Raw genomic sequence first — 14,012 nt, forward strand, 5'->3', positions numbered from 1 at the left:
GGACTGGGTTTGTGGTGTGTGTGGTTACCTTCTCCTCCTGACTAGTTTTGACAGTACTGAGTTGAGGGAGCTCAGCCTCTGGTTTGGATAAATGGTTGCATCTCTCACATATATTTGTGTTTCTTGGGGGGAGTTCAGGGTTGTCTGTGTACTTGGGGCAGGTGTAACATTGCCTCACGATTCACAGATTCAACTTGTAGCTGGCCTTAGTGGATTGTATGTGTGGGCATATTTTATTGCCATACTACTGATCAGTGATTACTTCCCTTTTTATGTTTGCTCTACCATGTAGTAGCTTGCTCATTCTCTTGCGTGGTTTGGTAATGGCTGGAGTCCACCATGCCAGATGCCTGCATGTATGGCATTGTGTCTTGGTTTTATTTGGGATTGCATAATCCAAGCATTCCTGGCAGTGTTCATGGAATGCCTGTATAACAGGTTCTGAGGTGTGGCCCATATTTTGCACCTGCACAGGGCCTTTAATGGATTCCACATCAGTTTGGAGGAGTGCAACCTTTGCTTTACACATGTTTTTCACTGTGGTTTTCTGGCCAGGGACTGTGGTCAGGATGTGTATATCCAGTGTGATTACTCTATGGTCTGGTCTTACCAGTGAGGGATACACTTTTCATCTTGCCATCCAGTACCCATGTTGCTGATTATCACATCCAGTATGCTTACCCCTCTTGTGGGAGTGGTACATTGTTCCTGGGCATTTTGGTTTATGGATTCTAGGAACTTTTGTCCTACAGTGTTGGAGCTAGTATAATGCTCCCAGTCTATGTCTGGGTATTTTCAGTCACACAATATAATGTGGTTTGGAGGGCTTGATATATTCATGTATTCCAACATAGGCCAGGTGCAGTTCCTGGTGTTAGGATGGTAGTCTGTAGCAGGCTATAAACTGGGAGGCAGTTTTAGCCACTGTTACTTGACCATGGATAGTCCATGCTGCTTCTTGTTGTGGTACCAACATAGGGGTGTGGTTATCCTTGACAATTATTGCTAGTCACCCTCCTTTTGTAGCTTGTTCCATGTTTTGAGGCTGTACAGCACAGTATGAGGTGTAACCTGGTAGTGTTACGGTGCTGTTGTGAGCCTTGACCCAGTTTTCTATTACAGGACAGATATCAACATTCTCCATACTGGGGGAGTTTAGACTGCATGCATCTTGCTGTTTAGACTTCTGGCATTGGGTAGCATTACATCTAGGTTCTTATCCCTTGTGATACCTATGGAGGTGGGTTTGTGTTTTGAGCCTTACCTATTCAGGGCACGCTGTGGGTAACAGCAGCCTTTGCCAGTATCCATAAGGCCTGGACTGATAGGTGCACACCACCCCTAGCAGGTGGAGCATCATGTCATGCTCAGCATGTCATCCCAGGCTGGCACACATTGGATCCCCTTTGACTAACTGCAATACTTCAGCCAATTATTGCAATTGATCATCTCATCGTCATATTGTGGCATCATGCTTGGTGAGGGTAGGATGTTAGTCAGGGTCATCAAGTGTGCATATACTACATGGTGTTACATTGCTTAACACATGGCATTCATGCCTCAGGTGGCGCTGCAGGGCTGCCTCTGTCGGATGCACATACTACACTCCCTGTACATGTTTGAGAGCAGGTTATGTCATTTTAGGCATCCCTGTTATTATATGAATGAGTCAGAGAGGGGTATCATTCCCAGGGTTCCTACTGAGCCAGTGTATGTGCTATGCATTGCCTCTTTGCCAAGGCCAGGGCATACTGGGCATGCCTCCTTCTGCCTACTGGGGCAGGCTCAGGTTGTTCCTCCTCCGAGTCACGCTCTGCCTGTGATGGCCTTGGCAATGGTGGGGGGCTGTTTGGCCCAGCCCTATGCTGGTCCTGCTGCAGCTGTTTTCACAAGATCATATTATGTAGCATAGCACATACCATGACAATTTGGGTACATGTAGTGGGTGAGTACTGCAAGGCTCCACCAGATGTGTCCAGACACCGGAACTGTGACTTGAGCAGCCCAAACACACACTCTATTACATTACGTGTTTGTGCATGTGCCTCATTATGGCATTCCTGTTCAGGTGTGTGTGCATTTCTGATGGGTGTCATCAGCCACGGCTCCAGTGCATAACCTGCATCCCCCACTAGGTGTCCATGTGGGATGTCCCCAATGGCAAATGTCTGGTACAGCTGTGTCAAATGCCAGATATGGGAATCATGGTAGCTCCCAGGGCAGCCAGCACACACATTCATTATTATGCCCTGGGCATCACACATGACCTGGCAGTTGATGGAGGGGAAGCCCTTGTGGTTAATGTAGGCCCTACCCTGCTCACCGGCTGGTGCTTTGATGCATATGTGCGTGCAGTCTATTGCACCCACTACCTCAGGGTATTCCACTATTTGCTAGAAGAGACGCATATTGCTGGCCAATACCTCACAGGCATTGGGGAAATATACATGATCACCGACATGTGCTGACATGACATCCAGGAACTGGTGCAGTACCCTGGAGGCTGATGCCTGTGATATCCCCATCATATCACCAGATGGTCTCTGGAAGGTACCTGTTGCTAGTATTCTTAGGCCAACACATACCTTGGTTTCCACTGGGATGGGTTCCCATCTGTTGGTTCTGTGTGCGAGGCGTGGCCTGCACAGCTCGACAATTTGCTGCAGGAGGTCTCTGTCCACTCTATAGCACTCTACTATCTCCTGCTCATGTAACCCGTGGTAGGTGATCCTGGGCCTGTACACTCTTCTCCATCTCCTCACTGTGGGTTGTCTGGCACCTTTTGCATTGTCACCACCCTCAGCAAGTAGCCTATGTCTCCTTATGACAGCTATGGTAGCCCCTAGCATTTCTGCTCTGAGTTCAGCTTTTTCAGTTTTCACTTCTAATAGCTTACTCCTGTCTTGCAGTGTCTCTTGAGAGAAACATCCTGCACTGCTGTTTGCAGAGTTTTAAGTGCTTGGCTGAGCTACTATTCTGCCTGTGTAATTGCCTGCTTCTAATTGTTTTCACCTGCTAGCTCCAGCAGTATTCCCTGCTAGCTTCCTACTAATTCTGTTGCTTCCTTTTTCCTTTCTGTTTCCTCAGGGGGGAGCAACGTGCATACCAGCAGAAACACGCTCACAGTGGCTTACACACGCGCACACATGCTTACACGGTTCAGAATCTGCTTATTCGGGTTAAAATGCGCGCACACCAGCGCAAACAGTCTTACAAGTCTGCCTACAGGCTCCCACATGCTCAGTCTGCTTTACACGCACACACTGCCCTACTCATGCCTCATGGCATGCACACGTGCGCATGCATGCCCAGCAAGAAACTTTGGTGTAAGCAACAATGTACATCTTCCATTTCTTGACTTTCCCATACTTATCTTGTGGCACTACTCTTTCCATGATATGTGTCTGACATCTGTCATGTAACACTGACCTCCAATTAACTGCATTTCTTTCTGCCATTTCCCCCTGTGATGTCACCTATCTCCTACTCTATTCCTCCCCCTTATGTATCTCTTACACTACTCAGAATGTGCTCATTTGCTATGTGACAGTGGAATTCAGTATCCTAACACTCATTTACATCAGATTGCCTACTAATGCTTAGTTACATGTCTTAGACTCAGCTTCCCCCCTTAGCAACCACTAAACAGTGGCCATGTTGTTTTTGGTCTGCTTGTCCCTGCATTGTAAATCCATGTATTGCATAAAACCCACATTTGTGGGTTTATAACCTTCATTTTTATGTTTTATACAGCACAGCCCGTTTGCGCGGGGCTGCACTGCGTTTAAACAAAAAAAATATTTATTTCTCATATTTGCATCTGGGTACCTTGCCAATGGCCACATATTTGGCCATTGGCATGCTGCCTGACACATATGCACCCTTTATTTGGAGCTGACATGGCTCCATTGTGTTTTTTGCAGAAACGTACTCAGTTGTCAACTGAGTACATTTCTGCAGCTAAAACGGCTCTTACACAGGCTGCTTTGGGCTTCCTGGATCACTAATCTACCTCATTTGCATGCCTTTCAGCTGCAAGTGAGGTGATTAGCATATCCACGCCCACTCCATGTAAGAGACGTTTTAGCTGGTCTCTTACACGGAATTTAGGGCTGTTCCTGGATCACGAGGGCTGCATGGAGTCTTACACTACTCTTAGACTCCGTGCAAGCCTTCGTGAATCCTGCCCATTGTGTATCATTGTTCAGATCATGCACAGGTTGTAAATGTTATTGTGTATATCACTGTTCAGATCACGCATAGGTTGTTAAAGTTGTGTGTATCATTGTTCAGATCATACACAGGTTGCAAAAGTTATTGCGTATATCACTGTTCAGATCATGCACAGGTTGTAAAAGTTATTGTGTATCACTGTTCAGATTATGCACAGGTTGCAAACGTTATGGTGCATCATTGTTCAGATCATGCACAGGTTGTAAATGTTATTGTGTATCATTGTTCAGATCATGCACAGGTTGTAAATGTTATTGTGTATATCGCTGTTCAGATCATGCATAGGTTGTAAAAGTTGTGTGTATCATTGTTCAGATCATGCACAGGTTGTAAACGTTATTGTGTGTATCATTGTTAAGATCATGCACAGGTTGTAAAAGTTGTGTGTATCATTGTTCAGATCATGCACAGGTTGTAAATGTTATTGTGTATATCACTGTTCAGATCATGCATAGGTTGTAAAAGTGTGTATCATTGTTCAGATCATGCACATGTTGTAAACGTTATTGTGTGTATCATTGTTCAGATCATGCACAGATTGTAAAAGTTATTGTGTATCATTGTTCAGATCGTGCACAGGTTGTGAAAGTTATTGTGTATCATTGTTTAAATCATGCACAGGTTATAAATGTTATTGTGTGTATCATTGTTCAGATCAAGCAGAGGTTGTAAAAGTTGTGTGTATCATTGTTCAGATCATGCACAGGTTGTAAAAGTTGTTGTGTATCATTGTTCAGATCATGCACAGGTTGTAAAAGTGTTAGTGTGTATCATTGTTCAGATCATGCACAGGTTGTAAACATTATTGTGTATCATTGTTCAGATCATGTAATATTGTTCAGATCATGCACAGGTTGTAAACGTTATTGTGTGTATCATTGTTCAGATCATACACAGGTTGTAAAAGTTATTGCATGTATCATTGTTCAGATCATGCACAGGTTGTAAAAGTTATTGTGTATCATTGTTCAGATCATGCACAGGTTGTAAAAGTTATTGTGTATCATTGTTTAGATCATGGACAGGTTGTAAAAGTTATTGCGTATATCACTGTTCAGATCACGCACAGGTTTTAAAAGTTGTGTGTATCATTGTTCAGATCATGCACAGGTTGTAAACGTTATTGTGTGTATCATTGTTCAGATCATGCACAGGTTGTAAAAGTTATTGTGTGTATCATTGTTCAGATCATACACAGGTTGTAAAAGTTATTGTGTGTATCATTGTTCAGATCATGCACAGGTTGTAAACGTTATTGTGTGTATCATTGTTCAGATCATGCACAGGTTGTAAAAGTTATTGTGTGCATCATTTTTCAGATCATGCACAGGTTATTCATTGCAATTATCTGCATGCTTTCAGTGGAAATCTTGAAGCAAATGCACACATGCAAATACCCAGATTATTTTGGACACCAGCGATACCACTGACCCCAGCATCACTTTATTACCTGAATAAGTTAACATTTGCACTAGATGACTGTACAAGATCATATATGGAGATGTTCTCTACTATACTTTTTTGTTCCTAATGTATTTCATGGAGGAATTATATTTAAAGACAACTCTAAACCCATCATCATTACAGGATCACTAAATGCACTGCAGATCAGAAGTCAGTCACATGCTTGCATTTTTTATATTGATTTACAGTTTGGTAACTGGGAAGGTGGAATCGACTACTGACCCTTTTCAGTGATTGCTAGAGTGCAATAGTAAGAAATGAAAACACAAAGAGGCATGACTTAGGACATATATATACAATGATGGTAGTAATCAACCAAATACACGAGTTACATTTGTATACTGTCAGGTCACAGGAGGGGGAAGAGTATATTGATAATAACAGCAGTAGTCAATGTAGCACTGTGCATACACACTACAAACACTGTGTATATTGTCAATTAAAGTTGCATATTTATTTTATTTATTTATTTTACATTTGTTGACCGGGTTAGACTGGCTGGGCAGGTGCCCTTTTCCAGTGTGACCCTGAGAGAAAGCTCCATTAAGTAAAAGTAAAAGTAAAAATACAGCAGTCAAGTATAAATATATCACAGCTTATTCTAACAAATAGAGTAAGCAATAAAAAGAAATAAAGAAGTCTAAAAACACTCTATACATTACAATCACAAAAGAAAAGTAAACTATTTACAGTCTTTATAATACAGTTTGATTAAACAATAGTTTAGAATAAAGGCTTTATAGAGTAAGGGAAAGAAGTAAGATGTGAAGATGAGAGTATGTGACATGGAGGGGTTAGGAATTTGTATAGAGAGGAGAGCGGTGGGAAATAAGAGGCGGAGAGAAGGGCTGGGGGGGGGCTAGATTTGTATATGGGTGATGAATAGGAAAGTTAGAAATGTGAAGAGACTGGAGGTTGAGAGTATAAAAACTTGTGGAGTAACAGGGGTGAAGGTATGTAACGTAGAATAGTATGATAGAAGAGGGAGAAAGAGGGATAATATGTATATATTTTATGGTGGCTGAGTTCAGTGGCAGTACCAATGGTTTTTGAGATGGCCTTTTAATGCTGCTTTGAATACTTTTGGGTTGGTAAGGGACCGTACTTCTTGAGGTAGTTTATTCCAGGACATGGATGAGTGATAGCTATACAGTTTACATCCAGTTCTAGTTTTGGGTTTATAGATTTGGAGTAAGTTTTGATTAGAGCTTCCAAGTTGTCTGGAGGGAGAGTGATAAGAAATAAGTGGAGCAAGTGTTGGACAGAAAGAAGGCAAGTAAAGGACAGAGTGAATAATGGAGAGTTGGGAGGGTACAAGATGGTGAGGTAGTTCTAACCAGTTTATTAGTTTTAATGAGATGCAGTGATGGGATTTATAGTTTTGATTTGCTGCAAATCATGCTATTTTATTGTAGGAGGTTTCAAGCTTGGTGCGAAGGGTAGAGTCAAGATTAGTAAGGATTTGGGAGCCATACATAAGACTGGGTAGGAGGTATGATTGAGAGAGTGTAATCCTGGCATCAGAGGAAAGGAATTTTTTTGATCTGTAGAGTAGTCTGAGTTTTTGATGGGTCTTTTTGATACAGTTATTGATATGTATGTCAAACTTCAACTGGTCATCTATGGTGTTTCCTAAGAGTTTGGTGCAGGCTTCTACTTGTATGGCGGTGTTGTTAAGAGATAGAATGGATAAATTAGATTTGATATAGGATAGAGTTTTAGGGAGAAGCAGTAGCACTTTTGTTTTTTGTTTGGATTGAGTATGAGTTGATTGTCAGTAAGCCAGGATTCTATTGAGTTAAAGGCAGTTTGGGTGGCAGAATGGAGTTCAGAGATGGAGCTGGCAATAGTAGTGATGGTCGAGTCATCAGCATATTGAACTAGTGAAGTCAAGGGGGAGGCAGAGTAGAGATTGTTAGTGAAAATATTGAAGAGTTAAGGCTCTAAAATAGAGCCTTGGGGAACACCCATTCTGACTGGTAGTGGTGGTGAGTGTGCTGACTGCCATTTAACTGATTGGGTTAGATTGGAGAGGTAGTTAGAGAACCATGAAACAGCTTCGGAGAGAAATTGAGTTCTTGTAATTTGTTTAAGAGAAGAGGGTGAGAAGCAGTATCAAATGCCTTGGACATATCCAGAAATAGGCATGAAACTAGCTTGTGGTCGTCCCTGGCAAGAGAGACTGTGTGGAGAAAGGATAGAAGTGCTGTGGTAGTGCTATGTCTAGGTCTGGAGCCGTGTTGAGTAGGAGTTAGAAGGTTAAGCATAGTAAGATATTGCATGACCTGTTTGTGAACACACTTTTCAAGGACTTTGGAAAGAGGGGACAGGATAGCAGTAGGACGGAAGTTTGAGATATCAGAGAAGTTGTCACCTTTATCTATTGGAAGAGTATGAAACTGCTTCCATATGGCTGGGATTTCTCCTTCTGTGATGGAGCGATTAATTAGAATGGATACTGGTAGGGCAAGAGACTGATGTTAGTTGGAGAAAGTTAGGAGGAATTTTATCAGTAGATGAGCAGGGTTTTAAGTTGGATAGTTGAGTCTTGATAAAGGAAGTTGGTACTGGTTTGAGGGAGAAGGAGTTGGAGAGAGGTGAGGTTGAAGGAGGATTTGTGACAGGAAGGTTTGAAGTAGATGGTGTGTTAGACTTTAATAGCTTGGATATGGAGTCAATAAAGTATTAGTTAAATAGGGAGGCAATTTCTAGAGGGGTTTTGTCTGGGGATGGGTTAGGAGGGAGAGGGATTGCCTAGGTGGAGTATCTGGTTAATTGAGTGCCAGAATTTTTTTGAGTTGGTTTTTAGTACCGTAGGAGGGTTATAGTAAAATTCCTTTTTGTCTTTGTTTATATATGTCTTTGTTAAGTTCCTTGCTTCTCTCTATTTTTGTAGATCTTTAGAAAGTTTAGTTTGGGACCAAATTTCCAAAGCTTGTCTCTGTTTTTCATAAGGTTGAGAGTAGTTTTGGACAGCCAGGGTGAAACTGTAGATTTGATGCGTATAGTACGAATGGGAGCCAGAGAGTCTAATATGTTGAGAAAGAGTTGAAGTGAAGGACAGCTTCATCAAAGGGGAGGTATTTTAGAATGTCCAAGTTAACTTTAGAGAGGAGAGTGTTAAGAGTGTCAGGGTTAAAGTTTCAGAGTTTGCGGCAGGTAATGTATCTGGGTGGCTTAGACAACTGGGGAGAGAACCTGGTAACCTTTATTGGAAAGTGGTCACTTAAACAGTTTGGTAAGGTTTGGGGGTTGTGGTATTTCAAAGGTTGGGATACTAGTATCCAGTCTATTAGGGTATGAAAAATGTGAGAATTATTAGAATGGGTTAGGTGGGTGATAAGCTGAGAAAAGCCATATAAATTAATGTTAATTTCTGAGCTGTCATTAGTGATAGATAACCAGTTGATATTCACATCCCCAAGGATATTGATTTTATTGTGAAAGTTATGTGTGAAGTAGGAGAAAATATTTTCTAATATGGGGATGTTATAACCTGGTGGTATATAAATTACAGCGATGGTGATGGAGGAGTGGTCATTAATTTTGAGATTTGCTATGATCAGTTCTGCAGGTACAAAGGATGGGGTGGGTTTAGGTAGCAATATTAAGGTGAGATGGTTAGCATAGAGTATTGCTACGCCTCCTCATTTTTTGTTAGGGCGATCTAGCCGTAATATGATATATCCTGGTGGAAGGATGTCATTATCTGGGATTTGCGGTTTTAACCAGGTTTCGGTCAAGGAGACAATATCAGGGTTATGATCAGTTATCCAGGCATGAAGTTCACAGACTTTGTTTAGTATACTGCGAGTGTTGATAGAGTAGAAGGAAATGTGTTTGTTAGGTGGGGGAGGAGATAGGTCCAGGGTTAGGGTGTATGTCACCAGATAGAAGGCAGTAGATGGTAGAACTTTCGAAATGTTATTTGGTAGTGGCAACATTTGGGCTTGCTTTGGGAAGTTGAAGGATAAGTAGGAGAAATCTTTATTTTTACTATTGTAGAGGGTTGGTCAGTGAAACAGGAAGGGGTGGGGTTTTGGTGGGATGGATACAGGTGTGGATAGGTATAAAGGAAATGATATGGGGGTGGGAGGGGAGTGAACGGAGCGGGGCAGCACCTTCTGGAGTGAGATCACCCCAAAAAAAATCAGTCTATCCCACTCAACGAGGTCAGGCTAAACACAATATTCAGCTTTTAAATATCAAATCTAGGTACAAGAGGTTTATAACCAGGTGTACAGTAAGCAGGGGAATTTGTTAGTCAGGAATCTGGGGGTAGGAGTATGGGTTTGGCAGCAGAAACCCGTGGTATAGTGTTCAGCTATGGTAATTAAAGCACAAAGCAGTTTGGAGTGTTCAGACTTAGCAGTTACACACTAATATTCAACTCTACACAAAACTTTCAATGCTTGAGGGAGATATTTGCATACTTAGTGTCTATCCCTCGCAGTTAGCTTTCTTTTACTGTGCTGGTCGGGGACATATTCAGTCACTGAAGGGGAGGGTAACCAAGTAGAGATATTGAGATAGGAAATCCAGAAATTATTGGAGGTGAAACAGGAGGGAGATGGTTAGTGTCTATCCCCCACAGTTAGCTTTCTTGTACTGTGCTGGTCAGTGCCATATTCCCAGTCACTGGAAGCGGGGTAGCCAAGTAGAGATATTGAGTTAGGAAATCCAGAAATTATTGGAGGTGAAACAGGAGGGAGATGGCTGTTGAGCACGCTACCACAGGGATCCTGTCCACAAGCCAATATGTGCAATATCTACAATGTAATTACATAATTCAATTTCAGTTAGTCCTACTATTTGTGTATTCACACGTGCTAACATTTTGATCTCAATTCTGCTACGATCTCTTATAATTATTATTGATCTTTATTGTTGATTGGTATTAACCTTATCTGTGCCACAATTCTTCACATCACATTATGATCTTTACTGTACTACATTGTACTTTCTGAATGTGTGTCTTCTTGGTACAAATTCTTGCATTTTAATTATAACCTTTGTAAATCAACTTTATACTGTATATAGACAGCCGTATTATACAAAGCATACATGGCTGTATTATAGTCTGAATACTTTTCAGTGTCTGAGCATTAAAAATCATAGAACTGGCCTTTAAAGTCATGTTAGAGATTCAGAAAGAAAAGGACTTTATTTTTCAGACTAAAAGTTTTTCAAATACCTAACCTCAGAAACTCTGTTCTTGAGAATATTTGTACTGTATTAGTTTAGTTATTTAGTAGTCCATGTGCCTTTCAACAAGGTTGAAATGATAGAGAAAATTGGTAAGTCTAGGAGGAGCAATGTTGTCTTAGGGCAAAAATTATACTTATTTTCCTGACTTTATATACATTTTTCCTGCCTGAAATAAACTGATGTTCCTAATAAATACATTTTTGTAGGTCTGTAACCAAACTGATAATGTACTATAGTGAAATAAAAAAGCTTTATTACAGAACCAAATAGAGAACTCTGGCATTTTTCTCCCTGTCATAAACTTAAATAAAAGTATAGTAAAAATCTGATACTGCACGCATTTTTCAGCATTTTTTGCATTGCTGCAGTTTACAAAATTAATCTTAACTGTTGAATTTTTTTATCTTGTGATCTTCAGACCGTAATTTATACAAAATAATTATTTTTGTGTGCAATTCCCTGCCCACTGCCTTACATGTATCTGTTCTTTTAGCTGCTATCATTTAACTCTTTCAGTATTTATTATACCGCAAGGGTTTATCACTACTGCCTGCAATTTCCTTGCAGCCCAAATCTTCAGATAAATATTAACAAGTGTTACTGCATAAAACTGTCACTAATATGTAACTGAGCTTTACTATTTTGTTTTACAGCATATAGTAGTCTTTAATTTGGCTCGCTCAGCTCACCTCTAATCTGATAAGTCAATTGCATAAATATGTGCCTTCAATGGTGAGCTCCAGTCAAATGGAATTTCTGCATGAAATGTATACAATCTTAAACCATTTACATATACAAATGTAATACTAGAATTGAACTGATCTGATTCTGGAGCTTTACTTGTCTGTCCTTAACACGTATGTGATGTTTCCTCATTCAACAAGTTATTTTGCATTCTGTCCTTGTATGAGATCTGAACTTGTGCTGTACTGATACATATTTATGCTGCATTCTTTACTTGCATGGTATTTGAACCTTTGACTGTATTGTCATTTTTTGATAAGCAAAATTGACTTCAAATTGTACTGTCTATAGAACTAACAAAACCTTAATATCTGTACATTCTCTTCTGTCTTTCGGTAATGAGATATGTTTATGCATTGTAGCACTTTATTACCATAACTCAGTGGTCTTGACAATGTCTGTTGAAACAAAACAAAAGCAAAAATTAATCTGTTAACTCTGTAACTGTAAACCATTTATTTTGCAGATTTAACTTGACTGTCATTTCTGGTGTAGCATACACCTGCTACCAGAATGATGTATGCATTTTCTATTTTTAATGTACTACTAGCCTATAACTATCATCTTTTTTCTTACTTGGCCATAAAAGTGAATTGAATGGACTTGATTCTTGAACTAGACTACCTTTTCCTTTCCAGTCTGTCATTGCTTCTCTGAAAATAAGATACTGTTTCTGAAAATATGATAACTTTTCTGCCTCCAGTTCAACTGTAGCAAATGAACCTGAATTTATTTTATCTTTAGCTCATGAATCTATGTAGTCCTGTAATAAATGATTTTTCAAATTATGTACATTTGCACAATTTACTGCACATAATTTCTTTGAGTTGGTTTTTAGTACCGTAGGAGGGTTATAGTAAAATTCCTTTTTGTCTTTGTTTATATATTTCTTTGTTAAGTTCCTTGCTTCTCTGTATTTTTGCAGATCTTTAGAAAGTTTAGTTTGGGACCAAATTTCCAAAGCTTGGCTCTATTTTTCATAAGGTTGAGAGTAGTTTTGGACAGCCAGGGTGAAACTGTAGATTTGATGCATATAGTACGAATGGGAGCCAGAGAGTCTAATATGTTGAGAAAGATAGAGTTGAAGTGAGGGACAGCTTCATCTAAGGGGATGTATTTTAGAATGTCCAAGTTAACTTTAGAGAGGAGAGTGTTAAGAGTGTCAGGGTTAAAGTTTCAGAGTATGCGACAGGTAATGTATCTGGGTGCCTTAGACAACTGGGGAGAGAACCTGGTAACCTTTACTGGAAAGTGGTCATTTAAACAGTTTGGTAAGGTTTGGGGGTTGTGGTATTTCAAAGGTTGGGATACTAGTATCCAGTCTATTAGGGTATGAGAAATGTGAGAATTATTAGAATGGGTTAGGTGGGTGATAAGCTGAGAAAAGCCATATAAATTAATGCTAATTTCTGAGCTGTCATTAGTGATAGATAACCAGTTGATATTCACATCCCAAGGATATTGATTTTATTGTGAAAGTTATGTGTGAAGTAGGAGAAAATATTTTCTAATATGGGGATATTATCACCTGGGGGTATATAAATTACAGCAATGGTGATTGAGGAGTGGTCATTAATTTTGAGATTTGCTATGATCAGTTCTGCAGGTACAAAGGATGGGGTGGGTTTAGGTAGCAATATTAAGGTGAGATGGTTAGCATAGAGTATTGCTACGCCTCCTCCTTTTTTGTTAGGGCGATCTAGCCGTAATATGTAATATCCTTGTGGAAGGATGTCATTATCTGGGATTTGCGGTTTTAACCAGGTTTCGGTAAAGGAGACAATATCAGGGTTATGATCATTTATCCAGGCATGAAGTTCACAGACTTTGTTTAGTATACTGCGGGTGTTGCTAGAGTAGAAGGAAATGTGTTTGTTAAGTGGGGGAGGGGTGGATGAAGTTGGGGGGGAGATAGGTCCAGGGTTGGGGTGTATGTCACCTGATAGAAGAAGGCTCGGTAGTAGATGGTAGAACTTTCGAAATGTTATTTGGTAGTGGCAACATTTGGGCTTGCTTTGGGAAGTTGAAGGATAAGTAGGAGAAATCTTTATTTTTACTATTGTAGAGGGTTGGTCAGTGAAACAGGAAGGGGTGGGGTTTTGGTGGGATGGATACAGGTGTGGATAGGTATAAAGGAAATGATATGGGGGTGGGAGGGGAGTGAACGGAGCGGGGCAGCACCTTCTGGAGTGAGATCACCCCCAAAAAATCAGTCTATCCCACTCTACGAGGTCAGGCTAAACACAATATTCAGCTTTTAAATATCAAATATAGGTACAAGAGGTTTATAACCAGGTGTACAGTAAGCAGGGGAATTTGTTAGTCGGGAATCTGGAGGTAGGAGTATGGGTTTGGCAGCAGAA

Source organism: Protopterus annectens, chromosome 7.part0 (genome assembly GCF_019279795.1).
Source record: "Protopterus annectens isolate FY-2018-M chromosome 7.part0, PAN1.0, whole genome shotgun sequence".
Taxonomy (NCBI): Eukaryota; Metazoa; Chordata; order Ceratodontiformes; family Protopteridae; genus Protopterus; species Protopterus annectens.